This window comes from Nylanderia fulva, unplaced genomic scaffold, assembly GCF_048542155.1.
Source record: "Nylanderia fulva isolate GAGA-0341 unplaced genomic scaffold, ASM4854215v1 Scaffold1, whole genome shotgun sequence".
NCBI classification, from domain to species: Eukaryota; Metazoa; Arthropoda; class Insecta; order Hymenoptera; family Formicidae; genus Nylanderia; species Nylanderia fulva.
Genome location: NW_028189192.1, coordinates 9,768,787 through 9,789,040, shown reverse-complemented (window position 1 = coordinate 9,789,040; position 20,254 = coordinate 9,768,787). Strand labels below are relative to the sequence as shown.

The 20,254-nt window shown below is 38.4% G+C and overlaps 2 long non-coding RNA genes across 2 annotated transcripts in view; both read right to left on the bottom strand.

Moving 5' to 3' along the window:
* The window catches only part of LOC114942112 (uncharacterized), a 167,243-nt gene extending 152,890 nt beyond the window's left edge, over positions 1–14,353 (bottom strand). Inside the window, exon 1 of the long non-coding RNA XR_003821752.2 lies at positions 14,310–14,353. This is a non-coding gene — a long non-coding RNA (uncharacterized LOC114942112). The remainder of the gene's footprint in view (positions 1–14,309) is intronic.
* A 92-nt stretch (positions 14,354–14,445) lies between these two features.
* On the bottom strand, positions 14,446–20,185 carry LOC114942121 (uncharacterized). The gene is made up of 3 exons (XR_003821755.1): positions 19,980–20,185; positions 16,754–16,844; positions 14,446–14,700 (listed from the first exon to the last, which is right to left on the bottom strand). It is a non-coding gene; the product is annotated as an uncharacterized LOC114942121 (long non-coding RNA).
* Positions 20,186–20,254: the final 69 nt, after the last annotated feature.

Sequence of the window (20,254 nt, the reverse complement as noted above, 5' to 3'; positions counted from 1 at the left end):
CGCCGACGGTACCGACGAGACTCCGGCGAGGAGGATGCCTCTATAACTACGAAGATACTCTCTCCGACCCTCGCCTCTCTCTGTATATACGAGCGCTAGTTGCCGGCATAAGAGCTGCTCAGCTCTGGCTATTAAGGGCTGCGTGGTGGCCCGAGGCCGGAATTAGCATACCCTCGAACCGAACTCCACCTCCGCACCGATATCTCGGCTGCACGAGGAGGAATATAACTTAAGTTCAAGCGGATATTATGCCACCATTCTTCCCTCCCCGTAATCTGGCCCTCTTAACCATATAGGTAGATGCATCGGCTGCACTGTAAGACCCGATAGAGCGGGCGGTTGAGAGGAGAAAGGAGAGGAAGAAAGGAAGAAGAGAGAATCATGGGGTGAAGGAGGGGCCTGAAGGAACGTGGACGCGGAGGTCGTCTTCGTTATCGATACCGATCTCTTTTAATTGTAATTATATGCAGTCCAGCGTGCACGATAAGTATCGAAGGCAAGAGTAAGACCCCAATGGGTCCTGGATATCAGTCCCACCCAAGCGCGTGCCGTTGACGCCCAGGAACTATCGGGGTTTGGGAGCGAGACGCATTAACGCGAAATCCGATCGCGCGAGATTCGCGAATTCGCGCGCAACTTTTCGTGCATTTTCGGGTAAATCGAGAGCAGATTTTTTTTTTATCTTAAATAAGCTTATGTAAGTTTTTAATATTGTAATTATAAATATGATAATCAAGAGACAGGAGAAAATATTATTAAAGAAAAAAAAATGTTTGCTATTAATCTATCTAAGTGTAAATAGATAATTTGTATATTCTGCGATTAATTCAAGTTAATTCTACTTTAACAAATTAAATTTAAGAATTTTAATCAAACTTTTATAATATTGTAAAGATATTTGAAAGTTGATCAAAGTATCGCGAAAGAAATATCGACCTTGAACAGATTAGACGAAAAATTTGTAGAGAAAATCTGGTGTTATTCGAAAACACCCTGTATTTATTGAATTAAGAACAGCTAAGCTATCATGAATTTTTTACAAAACTCTACATTTCTAGCAGATGCGACAAAATAATATTGATTTACATTTCTAGGAATTAATACTAGAACGAGTAGTTATTTAGCAATGTGCTATAAAACCCGACTTAGCGAGTAAGCGATCGTGCCGCGGGCGGCGAATTTCCGGCGCATCTAATTTCGCATCGAATATTAAATTATAGCCGTTTTAAGGCGCCATTGTACAGCCCGGCATTTATTTTTATAACTCCGTTTCCACAGGATAGGTACACGGTTTGTCTGCAATCTATTCTACGATCTTTCTAACTTAGCGGCCTGTCATTAAAGAAGAAATTCGTAAAGCGGCATTTTTAATAGCAAACTTGCAATAATCCCTTACTAACATATTTTTAACAAAATTGTAGATGTGAAATTTGTTAGAAATAACAGTTTAAGCGTATGAGGAAACGTTAGCTTTTAATTTCCAAAATTTATCGTCATTGGTGAGCGAAATATCCTCATTAAATAAGTTCTGTCGACAATACAACAAAGAAATGTCGTTTCTTTATATTTTAGCTCTCTAATAAGAACGTGTACAATCGACAGAATAAACGTTAAGATGATTACACCGTGCAGCGCATTAAAAAAAAATCAATGAACGTTCTAGGACAACGCGACGCGTACTTTGACATTTTACCGCGGCTTTCAGGAATTTCTTGTTCACCAGAAAAGTATATCTTTCTATCGTGCCTTTACGGCACCTTTTCCGCAAGGTAGAAAACCGGATACGATTAATCCGGGCCCAGCGGGCCCCGATGATATTATGGCTGATAATTGGTCGTTCAAGGATCTCTCGACTGAGACAGTAGAAGGGAGAGCAGGACGAAGGAGGAAAGAGTAGTATCGGTAGAAGGAGAAAAAGGAGGGAGGCAACTAGCGAGATAACACGAAGAGCAACTTTGCTCGACCAACCCATAACTAAGCTGTGCCTTATTTAAGGCATTATAAGGACTCTAATTAATACAATGTGGGGGTAGGCGAGATTTTTTTACGAGACTGTGAGGTTTTATCGCCAATTAAGTGTACCATAAAGAAGATGAAAGAAATCGGATGAAAGGAAAAAAAGTGAAAAAACTATACTAAGAATGAGAGTGAAAAAATGAGAATATAAAAATAATGAGCGAGGGGAACAGGAGATACGAATACAAAGACATATTTAATATACCAAAATGAGTTTCAAATAATTTCGGTACTCTTAATAAAACTTATTTTCGCCACGTATTTAACTCTAAATGAGGCACTATCTAATTACAAACCTATGTTTATATCAAATATATATAATATATCGTGTCGATAAAATTTAGAATTACATAGTCTTTAATTTAACGCTAAACGCGGTACCAGTCATTATTTCTATATCTATGTGCGTGGAGTAATTACTAACACGACAAAAAATTGCGGATCAACCTACTCGAAGCCTTTAACGATCCGCGGACATAAAAATGTGCTAATTCTTCTGTAGAAAAAAAAAAGTGAGAGCGGAGATATTTTTATTTCCTATTTTCTTTTTCCCCGTTAGATAGAGACATTAAAGTTGATTTTAACAAATCACTTTATCATTTCGTTCTCAACGCGAAAATAAAAATGGCTTTGGATAAAGCGTTATAAGAGTTCGTTTTTTTTCGCTATTACGGATAAAGAAGATTCGCCAGTGAGTTTCACTACGTAATAGAGTTACTGATATTGCATTTTCGATTAAAACGGAGGCATAAAATGACTCACGCAGAAATGTATCGGGATATACGAGGCACGGGCTCCATTACAGCATGCCATGCGGTAATATTACATAATATTCAATAGGCACGGCTGCAGATATCGACATCGAGGAGCGGAAGGAAGGACGAGGGTAGAGCAGTTTTATTTTACATACCATTTTGCGACGCGATCGCGCGACCTGCCAGCGTCCTGGAGAGCATCCTGAAGAGCTACTGAAATAAATAAACGTGCCGCGAAAGAGCCGTTTCAAAGGCTCGAGCCATATCGATTCCCCGCGTCGCGTCCAAAAAGAAACATCCGGCGGAATTTAATCCACTTTCCGCGCGCGCGCGAGCGTTACGCCTCGTCCTCCCGTGTTCCTCCTGCTCTTACCCTCCTCGCACAATCCATCCCTCCCGTTCCTCTAATCGAAGCCTCGCCGATTCCATCGTGGAATTGATTTCCTTCTCATCTGAATATCATTTTCCCCAGGACGCGGCCGCGCGCAGCGGATAATCACGGAGTTATGCCGTAACACCTCGAAGGCATCATCCGCCGTGCCTGTACAGCACGTGCATTGTGCACAGGGAGCGTTCAACCTGCACCGCGAACTAGCACGTGTATGTGTGTGTCAGCAGACATGCGAAATTTGCGAGACTGCTGTTGCATTCGCAAATTTTGCAATAGCATCGAGAAATACTATGAACGTTTCGATCTAATTCTCTCTTTAAATGTCTGTATCACGTATATGCTTACGGATTATTTAGAAATTCAATTATATCATAAAGACCTGAGACTTTTATAAGGTGTCAAATTATATGAACGTTTCAGAAAAAAAGCCTAAGCTTTCCATAATATGGCTAAATTTATAAAAGGCCCGCGATGTACATGAATAATTCAAAATTTAATATCATCCGATATTTTCATTTTTTTTTTTTTTTTATACAAGTACTCCATTTATATATTTAAGTTCAGCTAGATTTAAAATTTCGTAATGCCAATTAAAAAGAAATAATTGAATGATTTCTTTCGGCGTTTTTGTGATAAACTATAAAGTCTAGGAAAATAATATATCGAAATAGATAAAAATATACAAAATTAGCTTGTATGTAGATATATGTAAAGTTTAATCTGGAAAAGAATTTACACGCGATTTAGGATATGCTGTTAAAGCACCTATCGCGAACAGATATAAAATTTCGTGTGCGAATGTACACATCGCAATACGTTTATGAGTGCAACATCATAGCGAAACAATTCGTGACAAGAGGTGAAAACGAGAGGGAGAAAAAGAACAAAGAAACAAAAAGAGATGTATAGTCGAAGAGAAGGGGGGAGAGAAGAGAACTTGCCGATCATTTCAATAGTTACTGTTCGAAGTATATTCTCCTTGAGACACGAGAAACCTTTCTCCTCAACCCTCACGAGCTAGCATCGCAAATTTATCCACGTTAAGGGGTAGAAAAGGGAAGCAACGCGTTAGAAAATATGACATCCTGTTGCAATGTGAATGAGCATTTGAAAGTCTGCGAAAAATTTATGAAATAAAATTCTTGAACATGCCAAAAGGAGATGAAGAACAAGCGGTCATGAAATGATAATCTTGGAAAATTGAATGAATACCGGACTCATATTAACGTTGACAAAATGACATGTTTTTTTCACTAGATTTGTTGACGTTTCAGTATCGCATATAACTTCGTGAAAATCATAAAATATTGAAATGTATAGCATAAAATAAATTTGCAAACTTCAAATTTCAAAAGAAATTATCACACTTGTAAAAAAAAAAATAAAAACAATCAAATCGATAATGTTTGAATTAATAATCACCATAATTTAGAGAGAAATATGTAGATAAGGAAACGCAACTGCCTAATAAAATATTTCTAATGTATATATACATATTGTATATATAGACGATCATACATCAAGGAATATATTTTAATCCAGCATTAAAGATATCAAGAAACGCTTCAGCAATGTTAGTTATTTCAGTAGATACAAACTATTTAATCACTTCGATACGGAGTTAAACGGGCAGCCCTGCGTTACGATTCCGCGTGCATTTTCGAAGAGCTTGTAAAGTAACGAGCGCATTCCCATCGCAGACTCCAAGTTGCGTCCGACGGCACGCATCGCGAGAGGAGCGACATATTGTCCTTCGAAAATACATCCCCGACGGTATTTTTAAGACGATCGTAAAACACCGTCGTAGTTACAGCCATCTAACCGCATATATTGCCCGTCGCTTTGGCGTTCAAGGCACTCCAGCAGAGCGGGGCCCTATCCATCCGGCCCGATGGAGAGTGCATAAATAACCGGGCAATCGTGGGTGACGAGTTTTCGCGTCGCATATGACGACCTTAAATCTCTCCGCGCTCCGAAGTGACGCCTCGTAATGCCGGGGTTGCTCTCGCCGACCGCTGTGTGCCTCTCGGCCGCGCCAGGGCGGACCCCGTATTCGAACGGCGCGAAACAGCGTACAACATCGGCGTTACGGTCCTGGCATTGGCAGGCGTTTGAAATACACTCGGCTGAATTATGAACCGTAAAAACACGGCACGGCGGCGGCGAACGATGGGACTTACCCGGGGCTTTAACCCAGGCCCCCGGTAACCATATTCACCCTCGCGAAGGGTTATTACCGGTGCGCGAGCGCGCCCGATGTGGTCTGCGGTCCCGAACGGACCGCGGCCGGAATGCCTGCGAAGCGAAATCCGCGCGAGAGCGAAAGAGAAAAAAAAAGAGGAACGAAAGATCGAAAGGAACGACGTGGCGATGATACACGATGACGGGGGCCTTTCTCGCGCCGATTAGACCGGCGGTCGGGCGTCTCGTTAATATTTCGTCTCGTTTCGAAAATCAGCACCGTCGTCGCCAATTCACGGGATGCTGCACCGCGTGTGTATTCGTACTTAATCATGTATTATACGTTCAAACAACCGAGTTCGCGAAGAGAGCGTAAACTCGTGGGAATCTTCCAAGTGCTAAACGTTTTTACATCTTGTATAGCGACTGCGCATTCCTTCCCAAGAGAGTAATCTTATTAATTTCTCTACTAACTGTAGATAAAAATATTATTCATCTATCCTAATATTTTCATTCAATTGTATTTTTTTTTTTTTTTTTTTTTTTAAATTAATCATATTACACATTCTGATTTGCGTGCGTGTGTAATAAATAACTAAATTTGTCTCGCCTTTCCTAAAATTAGAATACTTGGATTTGTCTTTTGCAAAAGATGATTAATGACATAAAAAGATACGAGCATTTGAATTTCGAGAATATTATTTTGATTCTACGAAAAGAGAGGATTAATTTTTAGCAAGAGAATTAGCGAGACATTCCATCGAAAATTGTAATAGTAGTTAGCCCCCTTTAATCAACACGCAATTATAGTCGATGCAATATTCATCAATGCCAAAGCGATAAGACAATCGCGAGCATCGTTGTCACGAGCATTGTTCGCGCTACATCAAAGACCGCGCTCTATCCACGTGGCCCTCTTTCACGGTTTCCGGCAGAGAGGTCCACCTGCCTTCAGGCCGGTGAAAGACACCTGCCGTTTCTCAAACAACCCCCGCGGACGACCTCTCTGCAGGGCGGAACGAATGCACGTTTGTGTGCGTGCGACGCGCTCAGTCGAACCCCTTAGTGCAACCACGATGCCGCTGTTAAAAATTTCATCGCGTCCTCCCCTGCATTTTCCTTACCGGGCATTTCAGTAAGAAAAAAATCGCGTGCCGTTAATCATCTCGATTACTGCAAGTTTATTCATTTATGTGCTGCAGCCTCTACATGTTTCCTTTAATTAATTAATCGTCATTCTCATTCATAACAAAAAAACTGTTTGCGAAATTATGTGAAAAGCAATTTGCATAAGCAATTGAATCAATAAGATCAGTTTAATAATTCAAATACAAAAAATTTTTGCTGAAATATCAGTTTTGAAAAAAAATGCATAAAGATGAAGACGGGTGAAAAATCGGAAAGGAGTAAATTCTGTCACAGAAATATACATATTTACACACGAGTCACGTACATCGAAGAAGCTGCATATAATTCTATTATTCTATAAGTAATTATTAAAATAAAAATTAGTTTATTAATAAAATAATCAAATTTTAAGTGATAATTAATTACCAATGCACTTGCATTAAAATTTCTTAAGTTCCATACTTGTTCGCAACGTGTTCTTAACACCCCTTCAATCACAAAGACGATTTCCCGAATGAAAATTTCACCGTGCAGAATGCAGATAACAGTAAAAACACTCGCCATCAGGCAACCACCATAAAAAAGGAGATCGCATCACGAAGGTTAAGTACCAATCAGAACGAATCCTTCTTAGCTTCCCCTAGAAGACTGGAAGCGCATAGTGGAGCTACTCCAAGCGCGTCAGAGAGCGAACCGTGTCAAGTATACTTGGTAATGAAGGTGTGGTGACCAGAAGAATGAGAAGAAGAAGAAGAAGAAGAAGAAGAAGAAGAAGAAGAAGAAGAAGAAGCGTCGAACGATGGATCGAGGCGACGCAACGCAATGCGACGCGGCGTAGAAAAGGAAGGGTAGAAGAGAGGGAGAGAAAAGGAGATGGACATTAGCGTAATGACGTCCAGAGAGTGAGGCGTAATGACACCAGGGTCATCGGGCGATACTGCAGCGGATCATTCGCCGAGGTCGTGATGACGAGGTCGTTCCCTCCACTCGAGGAGCCCACCTCCACCATCATCTCACCTCCTTCCCTCCCGGTCGTTTCTTCTCCCCCGCCCCCTTTCTCCCTCCTATCACCCTTGGTCCTCTTCTCCTTGATCCGCTCTCTCTCTCTCTCTTTCTCTTTTTCCCTCCTCTCTCCGTCCGACTTCTCTTTTCCTCCTCGTATTCGCAAATGCGATCCCGCGGAATGAGCCGGCTCGGGCCGAGTTGCCCGCCAATAATAATTCTTACCGGATTCAATTTGAATAATGCCGCGTGCGGTTTCCATCGGCATGCCCGAGCACGCCTTATTATCTCACGTACCAACTCGCCTACTCGATATCCATCGATGGTATACCACCCCACCTTGCCGGCTACCATTATATTTTTCTCTCCCTTCCTCCTTTCCCGTTCCCCCGTGACCAAAGATCTCCGTTCGGTTTTCTCTTCGCGCTTCTCTCGCACTGCTCCTCGACTAGTTCACGCCGAGTCTGTCGTTACAATTTCAAACTGAATTTATTCTACTGCTTTTATCTAATTGTGAGTTTTAACGTTATTATCTACGCCCTTTCGTTGTTATGGGAAGTGGGAAGTCATTTTGCTTTGCATATTAACAAAAGATCGAAAAAATTAGACCGCTCTCTTGTAATCACATGCTCAGAAAGAAATTTCAAATAGCTAAAATATACGTATGAGTCAAAAGTAATTTTCCCGTTTTTATTATGTAACAGTGCTTTTGATTTTTCGATCAAATCAAATTACTAATTATGCATTAAAAAAAAAAGAATAAAATTTAATATGGATTTGATTTCTTAAAGCATTTAATTTTTAAAAACATAGTACTAATCAAGATAATTAAAAGCTATAAAAGATTATCCTCTCCTGGATGTGTTTAACATAGTTTTACATCCTTTTAAGCGAATCATCGTTCTTCTAGCCCGAGTATTTCTAGTCTCGTATTTTCTCATTCACGTTATATCTGGTAAGATATGCGCTTTGTCATGGTCCGCGCGGAAGACTTGCTCGTCTCCTTCAGGCTCGGCATAAGGGGCGCGAAATGCCAGCCAGCTGACGACAGATCGGCGAGAAAAAGTCGATCCGTCGATTGAACGCATTAAGAACGCTACATAACTCATTGCTTGCTTTCTTGCTCTGACTTTGGTTTCCGCTAAGTCGCCGTGAACGAGGGAAAACATCAAGTATAACAACAAATGTCTATGTCAAAAGCAATCACTGTTTATCGATTTATTCTCGAGTCACTACAGGCTCCCCTTCGAATAATTACGAATCAATTATAAATATTGAAAAGAAATCAATTGTAATTTACAAACTAATTGACTTAAATAATTTAAAAGAAAATAAATTGATCGTTTTTTCGATCTTTTTATCGAAAAAGCTTCTTTTTCTTCATAACTAAATGATAACGACGAGTTAAATAATATCAATTTATTTCCCTTCAATATAATTACCGAAATACGATCAAAAGAAAAAAATATAAATTTCATCAATCATGCATAATTAGCATTTAATAAATATGTGTGTAATCTTTTGAAATTATTTACTTCGCAGCCAATTATTTCCAATTGAAATATGAATTGTCTTGTTGTAATTTAAACTTTTTTGACATAATACAATTTAAAGAAAATACCCTAATTTACACGCGTATGTATGTGACTATGTGTATATATCTATGTATATGTACGTGACTACAAATCTATAAAATAAATAATCGAATAACTTATATATATATATATATATATTCAAATAAATTGTACGCAATATTTCTATATAAATGGTAATAATGTTTTGTTCAGTTTTGTACTTTTAAAAACATTGCTCGCAAAGTAATAATGCAATTTTCTTTCATTTTACAGGATGCCTAATGGCATACTCGTAGCATGCTCTGAAACATTAAAAGCGTAAAACCTCTTCGTCGCAGCAACAACGACTTCGTGCTAGTGACTTCGGTAAAATGTCAACCTCGATCTTCCCCCCGTTCGTTGGTATAATGCCCTTTCAACCCCTTTTAAAACCCCTAAGAAGTAACAGTTACTGAGTAAGAGGCGGCTTTCTTCTGTGGCCTCATCGGCCTCAATACTTTCGTGAGAAAGGGGGCCGTACGTGACAAGCATGCGAAAAAAAAACTCTTCGTTTTGAGGCGTATTTTATCTTTTACCATTAATCGAACGTGGGACGTTCATAGAATATATGTGTCTATGACAATCACGACTATATCTAGTTAAAAAATATTATTTTATCGCAAACAAGGCAGAAATTTTAATTCATTTCTTTAATTCTGATCGACAATAAAAAAATTTTTAATTAAATACATATATTCAATCTTATGCGTTCGTTACGTCTCAATATATATTAGTTTTATTTATAATTTTGAATGCACCAACGAAGATTGATTAATCTGATATTACTAACAATTTAACGGATTTAATGTGTGTGAATGGTAAAGGAAGACTGGACTAATAACGTATTGTTAGTAGATAACAATATCTATACGAATCACACTAAAATGATAAACAAATTAGATTCCATGTCAATTTGACGTTGTATCAGACGCCTCCAATCAAATCGAGAATTTCTTGCACGCCATTCGCTTGGTTATTGATTACCTGTCGCAGGAATCAAACGAGGGATCGACCGGACTTGCGGTTTGAAAGAAAGATCATTGTGGCACATGCGTCTCACAGGGGTGCTTTTTATTGAACCCATTATAAAGGTTTCCAAAAAGTTTTCAGTGCTACGTCTCGACCAAAGGTACGTTATATGTCGAGCTATTCCGATATGTAGCCGCAATAATAAGGGGCTCAAAGTTAACATTATACACATATAATACAATGTATACAGATTAAATCGAAAATTCAATATTAATAATGCGATATATATTATACGAAAGTTTCAATTAAACGAAAAATACAAGATTAATATTTTCACATTTCAGTGTTTGCTTTCTGAGACTAACACAAACCTAAACAATTTTCTGTCTCCTTATACAGGGAAATACACTATAAAATGTAAAATTAAATAATATAATTTGACATTAACACGCTCTCATTTTTTTCAACACGCCGTATAGCACGATTGCACCTAACATCTCGAGTGGCAATTTGCAGGAGCTAAAAGCTTGAGTACGACTGTTTCGCAATCACGACGCGTGAGTTGTAAAAAAATGCAATCCGCACACGTCCTTGTTCTGCTCGCGGCAGCACCCCCCGTTCCGTCCGGTCGTTTGCGATTCAATACGACACAAAAGTCGGCCCTGAGAGAGAGTCGCCGAAACGAAAAGGACAAAACGACCTCGGCACGTAGAGCGCGGCTCTCCTCTCTTACCCAGGAGGGAGCCGCAACGCGGTAAATCGAGAAGCCGCGCCTGTGGAAGTTAGTCCCGGACGCGGACGAGCGAAGAGGACTCATGATTCAGTTAGGAGTTTGAGGTTTGAGGTCTGGCCGTCATTATGTCGCCTGCCGCCGTAGCCTCGTATTCGACGAAGAGAAGAGACGAGAGAGAGACGGTGGTGCAGTAGCAGCGCAGCAGCAGAAGGAGGAAAAGGTGGTAGTAGAACGGTGGTGGTGGTGGTGGTGGAAAGAGAGAAGTCTCTCCAGGACGAGGAAGAGGCGGTGGTGGTGATGGTGGCAGTGCTGGTGGACCAAGGGGGAAACAGATGAAGAAGGTGAGGAAGGAGAAGGAGGCAGAGAGAAGGGCAAAAGCGAGGAAGGAGGAGGACAAAAACGAGGCATTAGCGCTACCCGTGCTACCGTATGTTCCACAGTCCGCCCGACCGCCCGCTGATGCCCATTTCTACTTACCAAATTAGCATTATTACCAGCGCGCGCGTGAGCGGACGCAAAAATGCAATCAATGTGTATATCCGTCCGTCCATTCGCGCGTATATGTACACGAAAGGGATATATATGTACATGCGCGCCCTGTGCGCGTACATATGTATATGTATATATAATCCAAAAAGGAAGGTACCGACCCCCGGCCGATCCGCGTCGGCGCGGCGCGGTCCGGTGTTAACGACCCTGATTTCTGCGCTTCGCCGAAGACGTACGAGTTCTTGCGCCATCGCCTTATGCGCGCGTCGCCGATTCTTTTCCGCTACTGCCGTACGCGCCGTACAAATATATGTACGTACGTACTCGGAAAATTCGTAATGAGTATTGAGATTGTCGTAGAGACCTCGCGGGATCATCTCGCGGTCGGCCGCTGGAAGCAAAGAGCACCCGGCTGCTTATTTATTCTTCTTGCCCGTCGCGTTTTATGCCCCTGACTAGACTCCTCTAGACTCGTATTAACTTGACGTAAGGCGGCACGCGTACGTAACGCATTTCCGCGCGCTTTATTATTATGTTTAATGTATTAATTATGCGAAGGAACAAAAATTATGGATAGTTTCTTTTTAATTTATCGAATACGGTATGCGGAAGCTCTATCGTTGATTTAATTCCCTCCAAGTAACGACACGACGTTAATGACTGTATAAGTTTAATGCGCCATGGCGCCGTTCAATGACTAGCCTTAACTCTGTATGGCCAGTTATTATGGTAATTTATTCACCACATATTCAAGTTTTTATGCACACGTGGAATGTGTTCGCGGGAAGAGGATAAACGGAATATTCATTTAAACGTATACCGCCCTTTCACACCTCTAACTTCGACATTCATTCGTCTAGTATTCTGGTGACGAAAATCTGTCGACTTTCAAAGCCATTGATGATTCCATACGTATGAAATATATTGCAATAAGCAAATCTTAATTATTATAACTATAATGATATAACAGAACAGAAAAAAGTACATGTCATATTTTCCTTATTTTTCAGAACTGATAAACGTAAGTTTGATCACTAGATATTAATAATAATGGTTGATGCAACAAAACGAGCGATACATTAACATGAAGAAATCCACATACGAGTTACAACATTACTCGTAAATACATCGCGGCTTATGTGTCCCATCGCGCGAACAAGCGGTCCGATTTAACTACGTGTGGCGGACTCGTTAACGTCCCTCGTGACTTTACACGATCGCGCATCCCGCGGCGTAATTAACGCGCGTTCTCCAAGAGAGCGAGAGATTCGATTCGTAGCGGGGAGGCATGTAATACAAAGTCAAAGGAACATAGAGAGCGTGTCCGACTTTGGACACAGCCGCGTAATACATTCGTGTCGTCGTACATATACACGCGCTCACACGCTCGCGTGCACATGTATGCGACGACGGCACATAAGCCGAGGGACTCGACTTTGGGATGCCTCCGGGCATGTAAGACGTATAGGCTACCCATCTTACGCATCCCGCCGCACACACGGGGGCATACATCACTCCGCACGCGTGAACTCCATATGCGTCTCCGCCGCCGAGTCGTTTAGGCGCCTCTCGCACACAACCGCGCGACTCTCCTCGTCGCGTGCACGCGCGCCTTGGTAATTATTATTACGAGGGATATAAGAAGAACGAGCGGCACGGCGAGAGAGAAACAGCGGGGATCGGTGCGTGGATCTCTTTTCGGTGCCTTTTCCCCTGTAATCAGCCGCGGACTCGGACTCGGACGTAGGACGTGAGATGCAACTCGCGAAGGGAAAGGAAACAAAGAGGCTTGTGCATCTCCCATTTACCGTTCCGAAATGATTGCGCGAATACGTTTAATTGATTCTGACGGATAATACGCGCCAAGAAAATATAAACTGAAAATGGCGCAAGTCGAGAAAAATTATGTTTATCGCGATTTAAAAATCGTAGATGTACAAATTAATTAATTAAAAATGTTCATCAACTATATGATGATTTCAAGTAATAGTGTAAATTTGTCAAGTTCTTTCAGATAGGTTAATTCGTGTGTGTGTGTGTGTGTGTGAAGCTGAAATCTTATTTCGTGAAACTCGAAATAGTTCTATATAAGTTCTAAAAAAGTTTTACCTTTTGAAAGTAAAAAAATAATTTAAAATAAAATTAAGCTAAAATAAAGATAACCGGATACCTATATCTAGGGTTACCATATGGCAGGCATTTGCCGGATTTGCTAGGCGTTTTACACTTTCGTCAGGGGTGCGACCGGCATTGCACGGTGTCAGACATTTTTAAATTTTGCGTTGACCGACAAACTGACTTTGAAGCAAACAATTTTGATGACTATGAATTATTTTGATTTACTTAAATAAATGTCTCAAATACAAAATTAATCCTTTTACAAATTTCTTACATAGGTTAAAGCTGTTTTTTATTTTGATCTTTTATCAAAAATAAAAGTTAGGCGTTTTCATCAGAAATCAGGCATTTTAAACTTGGAAGTCAGGCATTACAATTTTTTGAGATGGTAACCCTACCTATATCTGTATTTCGAGATGAGACGTCAGTCGAATTTATAAGAGTTCTACTTATTCTGGAGTCTACTCGGACAGTACTGGGCATGTATATTGTTTTATCAGAGAGATCTGATTAAAACAATTAAAAAATTTTTAAATAAGAATTTTACTTGAAAAATGCATCTCATCTATAGAGATAGGATTCGGTTATTTTTATTTTACTTAATATTATTTTGCTTTTAGAAGGTAGAACTCTTTTTAGAATTTCATGTAGAACTGTACCTATAAATTTGTTAAATCCTGATAATTACTTTTTAATACTGATAAGGAAAATGTCGTAAAACAAAGTGAGATGCGGCGTGAAGTTACTTTAATGGCCAGACATATTTGTTTAAATTATCAAGACCTCTCAAAAATTATTGAAGCTAAAGTCAAAACTCTTAATTATTTATAAATATCCATGAAATAAGACATTAGCTTGATACATCCTCATTATCGCTAATAAAAATGATATAAAATAAACAATTTCTCACTCACCGACACGTGCAGTAGCGAAGTTGTAGTCTACAGCTCATTGATCTGAAAACAAAATATTCAAATTATATATTATACACGTGTGTGTGTGTATTAAATAATGCAGTTTAGAAAACATTTTTATTTTACATACCTCACGGTTGCCTCACTGTCGCCCGATGCCTCCCTGGGCCTCTTCCTCCTCTCTTGGTCCTTCGTAGCACTTACAACACTCGCGAAAACACGAATAATTACGATCGCCCGACACTTTACACGGCACTCCCGACGCGCGATACTTTACACGGCACTCCCGACACGATGCGTGATTCACGCGTATTTCGCGTACATTGCTACTGAAAAAAAAAATACAAAAACTATAATCGCGCGAAGTAACGTCCGTTCGACACTCAAGAATCTGTAACAAAGAGAAAATACATATATATATTAGAGCAATCTTATTATTTTTTATATTAAAACATACATGATATAAATATGCAAGCTCGCGGTGTTTCGGTAATGACTAAAGTTATTCGCTATTCCGCAACTTCATTCTAATAGCGCGCGCGTACTATGATTTTATATTAATAACTGATTAAAATTCGAAGAAGATTCATTAGAAAAGATGAAGCTTTAGAATAAGTACAATTCTTGAAAATCAACTGGAATCTCATCTCAATATTTATAGATATATAAATCGCAAATCGCACACATATTTCGAGTAGGTGCATTGTGCAATAAAAAATTATAATCGAAAACACAAAGCAACGATTTGTTCGGTGCAGATATTATTGCTGATAAGCTGCGCGTGAGTTTGACTGTGATAACAAATAAAATCTAAATAGCGCAGAAAGAATTTTCTCTTACATTAGTATTTACCCTGAAAATCATGATAATGATGGGACAATATAGTATATTAGAAGGATTTTATCAGAGTTTCTTTGATTAAAATTTATCGCAATAAAGAATATTGATATTCACAATAATATATAAAATATGTTCGATTAATTTTATTATGTACATATTAATATTTTTTATTATGATAAATATTTATAATCAGAGAAATTCTTATATAAAATTCTTCCAATATCGTATTGTTCAACGATGACCATGATTTTCAGGGTAAATTCTAAAACAAAATTCTTTCCGTGTACATATTGATTAATCCTTAATTGCTCTAACGTAATGTAATTATTTTATATATTACTTGTACATATAAATTATTTTATACATTTCATACATTAACATTTTAAAACTGCCGTAAAATTTTATTTTATATAATTTGTATCTAATTATATCTTATTCAAGTACAATGTAATGATACATAGATTGCAATTTCTTAAAGATAATGTAAAATTATTCTCTCGTTTTATAAATGCAAAATATACAATATTTCTTTCTGATTTTTTTTAAAATATATGGGCATGTAATAAATGCTATTGTATTTCCTAATAATATTAATTAGACTTTCACTGTAATCCCAGTTGTCGAAATGATAAATAATAATATGATAAATTTATTAAGTATTATTATGAGAGACAGATCATGAGAGAGAAAGTAAGATTCATTAATCTGCATGTGCCAAGATAAATAAGCGACTCTCCCTGATTCTGTGATTGTTATCACAGAATTAACGCAGTTGGACATCAAAGCCCACCTTATGAGTACAAGCTACATCGTCATGTTCTCATTTAAAGATTCTCTTTCGATAGGCACTCCTAAGAAAAATGTCTTCGGCCAGGATATACGTCGCTCCATCGCGCATTAAACGTCAAATTATCATCGTCACTTTACCATCGTTATAGCCTCGCGTAATTAAATTATTTCTCGAAACATGTGCCTGGAATTTAAACTGTTTTTACCGCTTTTGCATTATCACGCCGACATCGTCCTACGTATGTACGTACTTATACACGCACGAGAGATGCAACTCTCAGTTGCATAATTATAGACACGATTACTCATCAAGCGTATACATACGCGATCATACATGCACGCGCGCCTTTTCTAATAACGGCTTGTATCGTCGCAATGGGGATTAATTAATGTTTTCCACACGCGTACCGTTAATTATGCCCGCAGTTTTGAAAAAAGAAAGAGAAATGTCCTCATTATCTTAAACACTGACTTTCGGTGTAAAATCTAGATTTGCCCGGATAAATGGAACAAAACGCGCCTGTCCGTATATATCTCCTCTCGGCACCCACTTCCTCTTCGTCTTCCTACCCTCTCCTCCCTCTCTTCACCCCTATTCTCTCTCCCCTCGCTATTTTTCTGTTCGCCGGCGCTTGTAGAACGATAAATTTTCAACGCTGAAGAAAGACTTTAGATGCCTGAGGGGCACGTTTTGCGCCGCTTTGTCCTTTCGACTCCTCTTTGCCTCCCTCATCTTATTCTTTTCCCTGACTTGCCCTTCCCCCTCATGTCCTTTCTCACTCATTCCCTTACACCCTCTTCTTTCTTTTCCTTACCTTGCCTGTCGTCCTCCTTCACTCACTCTTCTTTTCCATCTCCTTTCCGCTCTCATCCACGCTCTCGCTTCTACACTTCTCCGCTTCTTCCCTGCAAATTTACAATGCCCTCGGTTGTAATAAGCGGTTGCGCGCTTCGTTCACGATTATGAGCTCACTTCAGGTACCGAGGGGACTTATCGAGTTAAGGCCCTTTCGAAGCGCCGGACGTAGGTAGGAATGTCTCAAAATGGGACTCCGCGGAAGAGAGTGGTGTACTTTGACTTGCTAATGCGATTTGTATTTTACACGCGCGAGGAATCTCGTACCTACGTCAGACAGCATTCGCGTTCAATAAAGTTCACCGTCTATTTCGAAGTCGGTTCGATACTTTCGATTAATATTGTGAAAACAATGAGTAATCAATATATTCAACATATTAAAAAAAAATCATATTCATCTCAATACTTTAATAATTAATCATTCGCTCAGCCAATTATTTTTAGCAAGTGATTACAAGGTTTTTAATATCTTCAAACAATAAATATATAATTTGCAAATAAATTATTAATTATTATGTAATTTATTTATTGTATTATTTATATGGAGTTATTAAATAATTCTATTAAAACCACATGACATGAGAATATTTCCCATGACAAAAAAATATTTATGCATGATTATATTGTTGTTGTTAGAAATAAAGATTGAAGAAACCGATTTTTATCTACAAATTCTATTGTATAAAGAACTGTAAAAGATTATAAAAAATTGAATGTATATATGCAAATGAGTGTATATTGGGACTGTCAAAAGAAGAAATTAATAGCTCGTGATTGTTATCAAATATATTCGAATTTTCGAGTGTTTCATGAAGACCCATTTAAGAAGAAGATTAAAAGATTTAAATTAGATTTCTAACCAAAAGAAATATAGGAATGCAAATGTGTAGTCGCACACGATGCTTTCTGCAAGGCCACATGCGTTGTTTAGTCATTAATGTCAAGCATAGCCCAAACAAATCCTCGACAAGGTTACATGCAGAAACGATGCAAGTTAATCTAAATTAAAAAGCGATCTCGCATTACGCTTAAATGTAATATTTGTACATTTAAAAAATTATGTTATATTAACTGTTTTTATATTTAAAAAATTATTAAATTAATAAATATTTATTTCAACACTGCCTTAAATCATTTATTTGAAACAAATAAATATTTATATGTTTCGAAAAGCATTTTCTTATATACATATTTTTTCACATCAAATCAATATTATTAGTTTCAAATAAATGATTTGTAAGGAAGTATTGAAATAAATATTTATTCGAATTCAATAAATTTTTTTCAGTGTAGTATCATAATTCTATATTTTCGAAAACATTATTATAATTATCAAAATCAATTTAATATACTACTTGAAAACTTGTACTATATATATAATTCTAAAAAACATGTACTATATAAATAATTCTATCTTTTTATGCTATCTTTTTATCTTTGTAATATTTCAATATTTCTATCTTTTTATATTATTTGTTCATTTATAATTTAATACTTATTATATTGGGGATAATAATACACAGAAAAGTATGATCAATTTATATCAAATAAATTCATCTAATCAAAATATATGTATAATAAAATGCATAAATGCTGATAAAATAAAATAAGTATAGGTACCATTTCGGCATATCATTGTCAAATTTAAGAAAATTATTATGCACAGCGTTTCTCGTGCCACATTCTTTTTTTCTTTACCCCCCCTCCCCCTTTCTCTCTCTCCTTTCTTTCTCTCGCTCTCTCTTTCTCTTCAGTACCAGAAAAACTGGGGAATATTCGGAAGCGGGTGGCAGGGTGTCAGCCACGGTGAAAAATTCGCCAATTAAAAAAATCTCATTTCTCCTGGTAACGAGGGGTGGCGCACAATTAATGTCAGACGCGAAAATGATTTATGGCGTGTGGGAGAGGGAGAGGATGTGGCCCGTGGGCGGCGCGGCCGGGCTTATCATAAATTAATGAATTATCAGCGCGCGTGCGAACAAGCGGACCGATGAGAGCATGCGAGAGAGAGAGAGAGAGCAAATCGCGCGCGATGCGTCAATATGGCATCTAAAATATTCATCGGACCGGTGCGCCGAGTGCTCTCCCCGTGCCATATTTATCTCGCCTGAAACTTTCATGTCTCGGTAACTTCCTTCGAGGGAGAACAGTTGGCCGATAAAAGATGCGAGAAATATGTAAACTATGCTCGCGATAATTTCGGAGCACGATGCGTGCTTCGTTAATTTCGACCAAAGCGCAGATTACTTCATGTATTTTTCGATCGATTTTCGATAAGAAGAATATATAAATGTGCAGAATAAATGATTTACACGGAAAGTGCTCAGCGCACTGACCTACAAAATATGTTAAATATTATATTAGCATATACATTCAGTGATTCATGTTTTACTCACGCTTTATCCGGAATGAAATATCAATTAACATCTGCAGCACGTTCAGCAACGACCACGTTTGACTAAATAAACCGAAACGGTTGAAATTTGCAGGTTGACCACTCTACTAATAGACAAAGTGACCAATAGACAAGGTGGCCACCCCACTCATTCTAATCGTCGATTCAGAGAACCATCGCTCACAAATTTAACATAGATATACATATGCATAACACAAAGACTACCTGGACAAATAACCATCGATTTACATAATATCAAATAAATTAATCTAATCAAAATATATGTATAACAAAATGCATAAATGCTGATAAAATAAAATATAAAATAAGTATACCATTTCGTGCTTATTGATCCAGATCTCATGCATATCGCAAGTAGAACATAAAACTCATAATGACGTCATCATATTATTATGATTTTTATGTTTTAAATAACCTGGGATGCAGCTGTATGAATTTGTGCGCGATGGCCCTTGACCCTGGACCCTGAATTTAATAAAATTGGCGTTGAAACGCAAAAATCAATCGAAAGCGCCATAACTTCAGAGAGCGACTCAATATATCGATATATGCTTCATATAAAGATGTACTTTACAAAAAACAGTCGTATATTTTTATTGCTTGAATAAATATAGAAATCCATTTTATTCGCAGCATCATATGCACTCGTATATATTCGTTGAACAGCATCATATGCACTCGTATATATTCGTTGAGCATTAATTATAGGTTACATATTAATCAGGTTAGAAATGTTAATGAGACTTGATTTCAATATTATTCTACTTACGTCGATCACCTTTCGTGACTGTTGTTGTACGCCTGTATTCCCTCGTCGTCCAAGTACACGTACCAACACACGTGCCGCCAACAATCAACGAAATTATGCAAAAATTCGTGCGAGAAAGTATGTAAACACATCTCGCACGTGTCAATGCACTGGAAGCAACATTTAAACCGCGATGACCTCGCACCACACAACAAGAGTAGCAGTGACAGTCGCGGTCGGTCAATCGATCGGTCGGTAATTACCGACAAACTTCAAGGCAAACCTTTAGTTCGTTT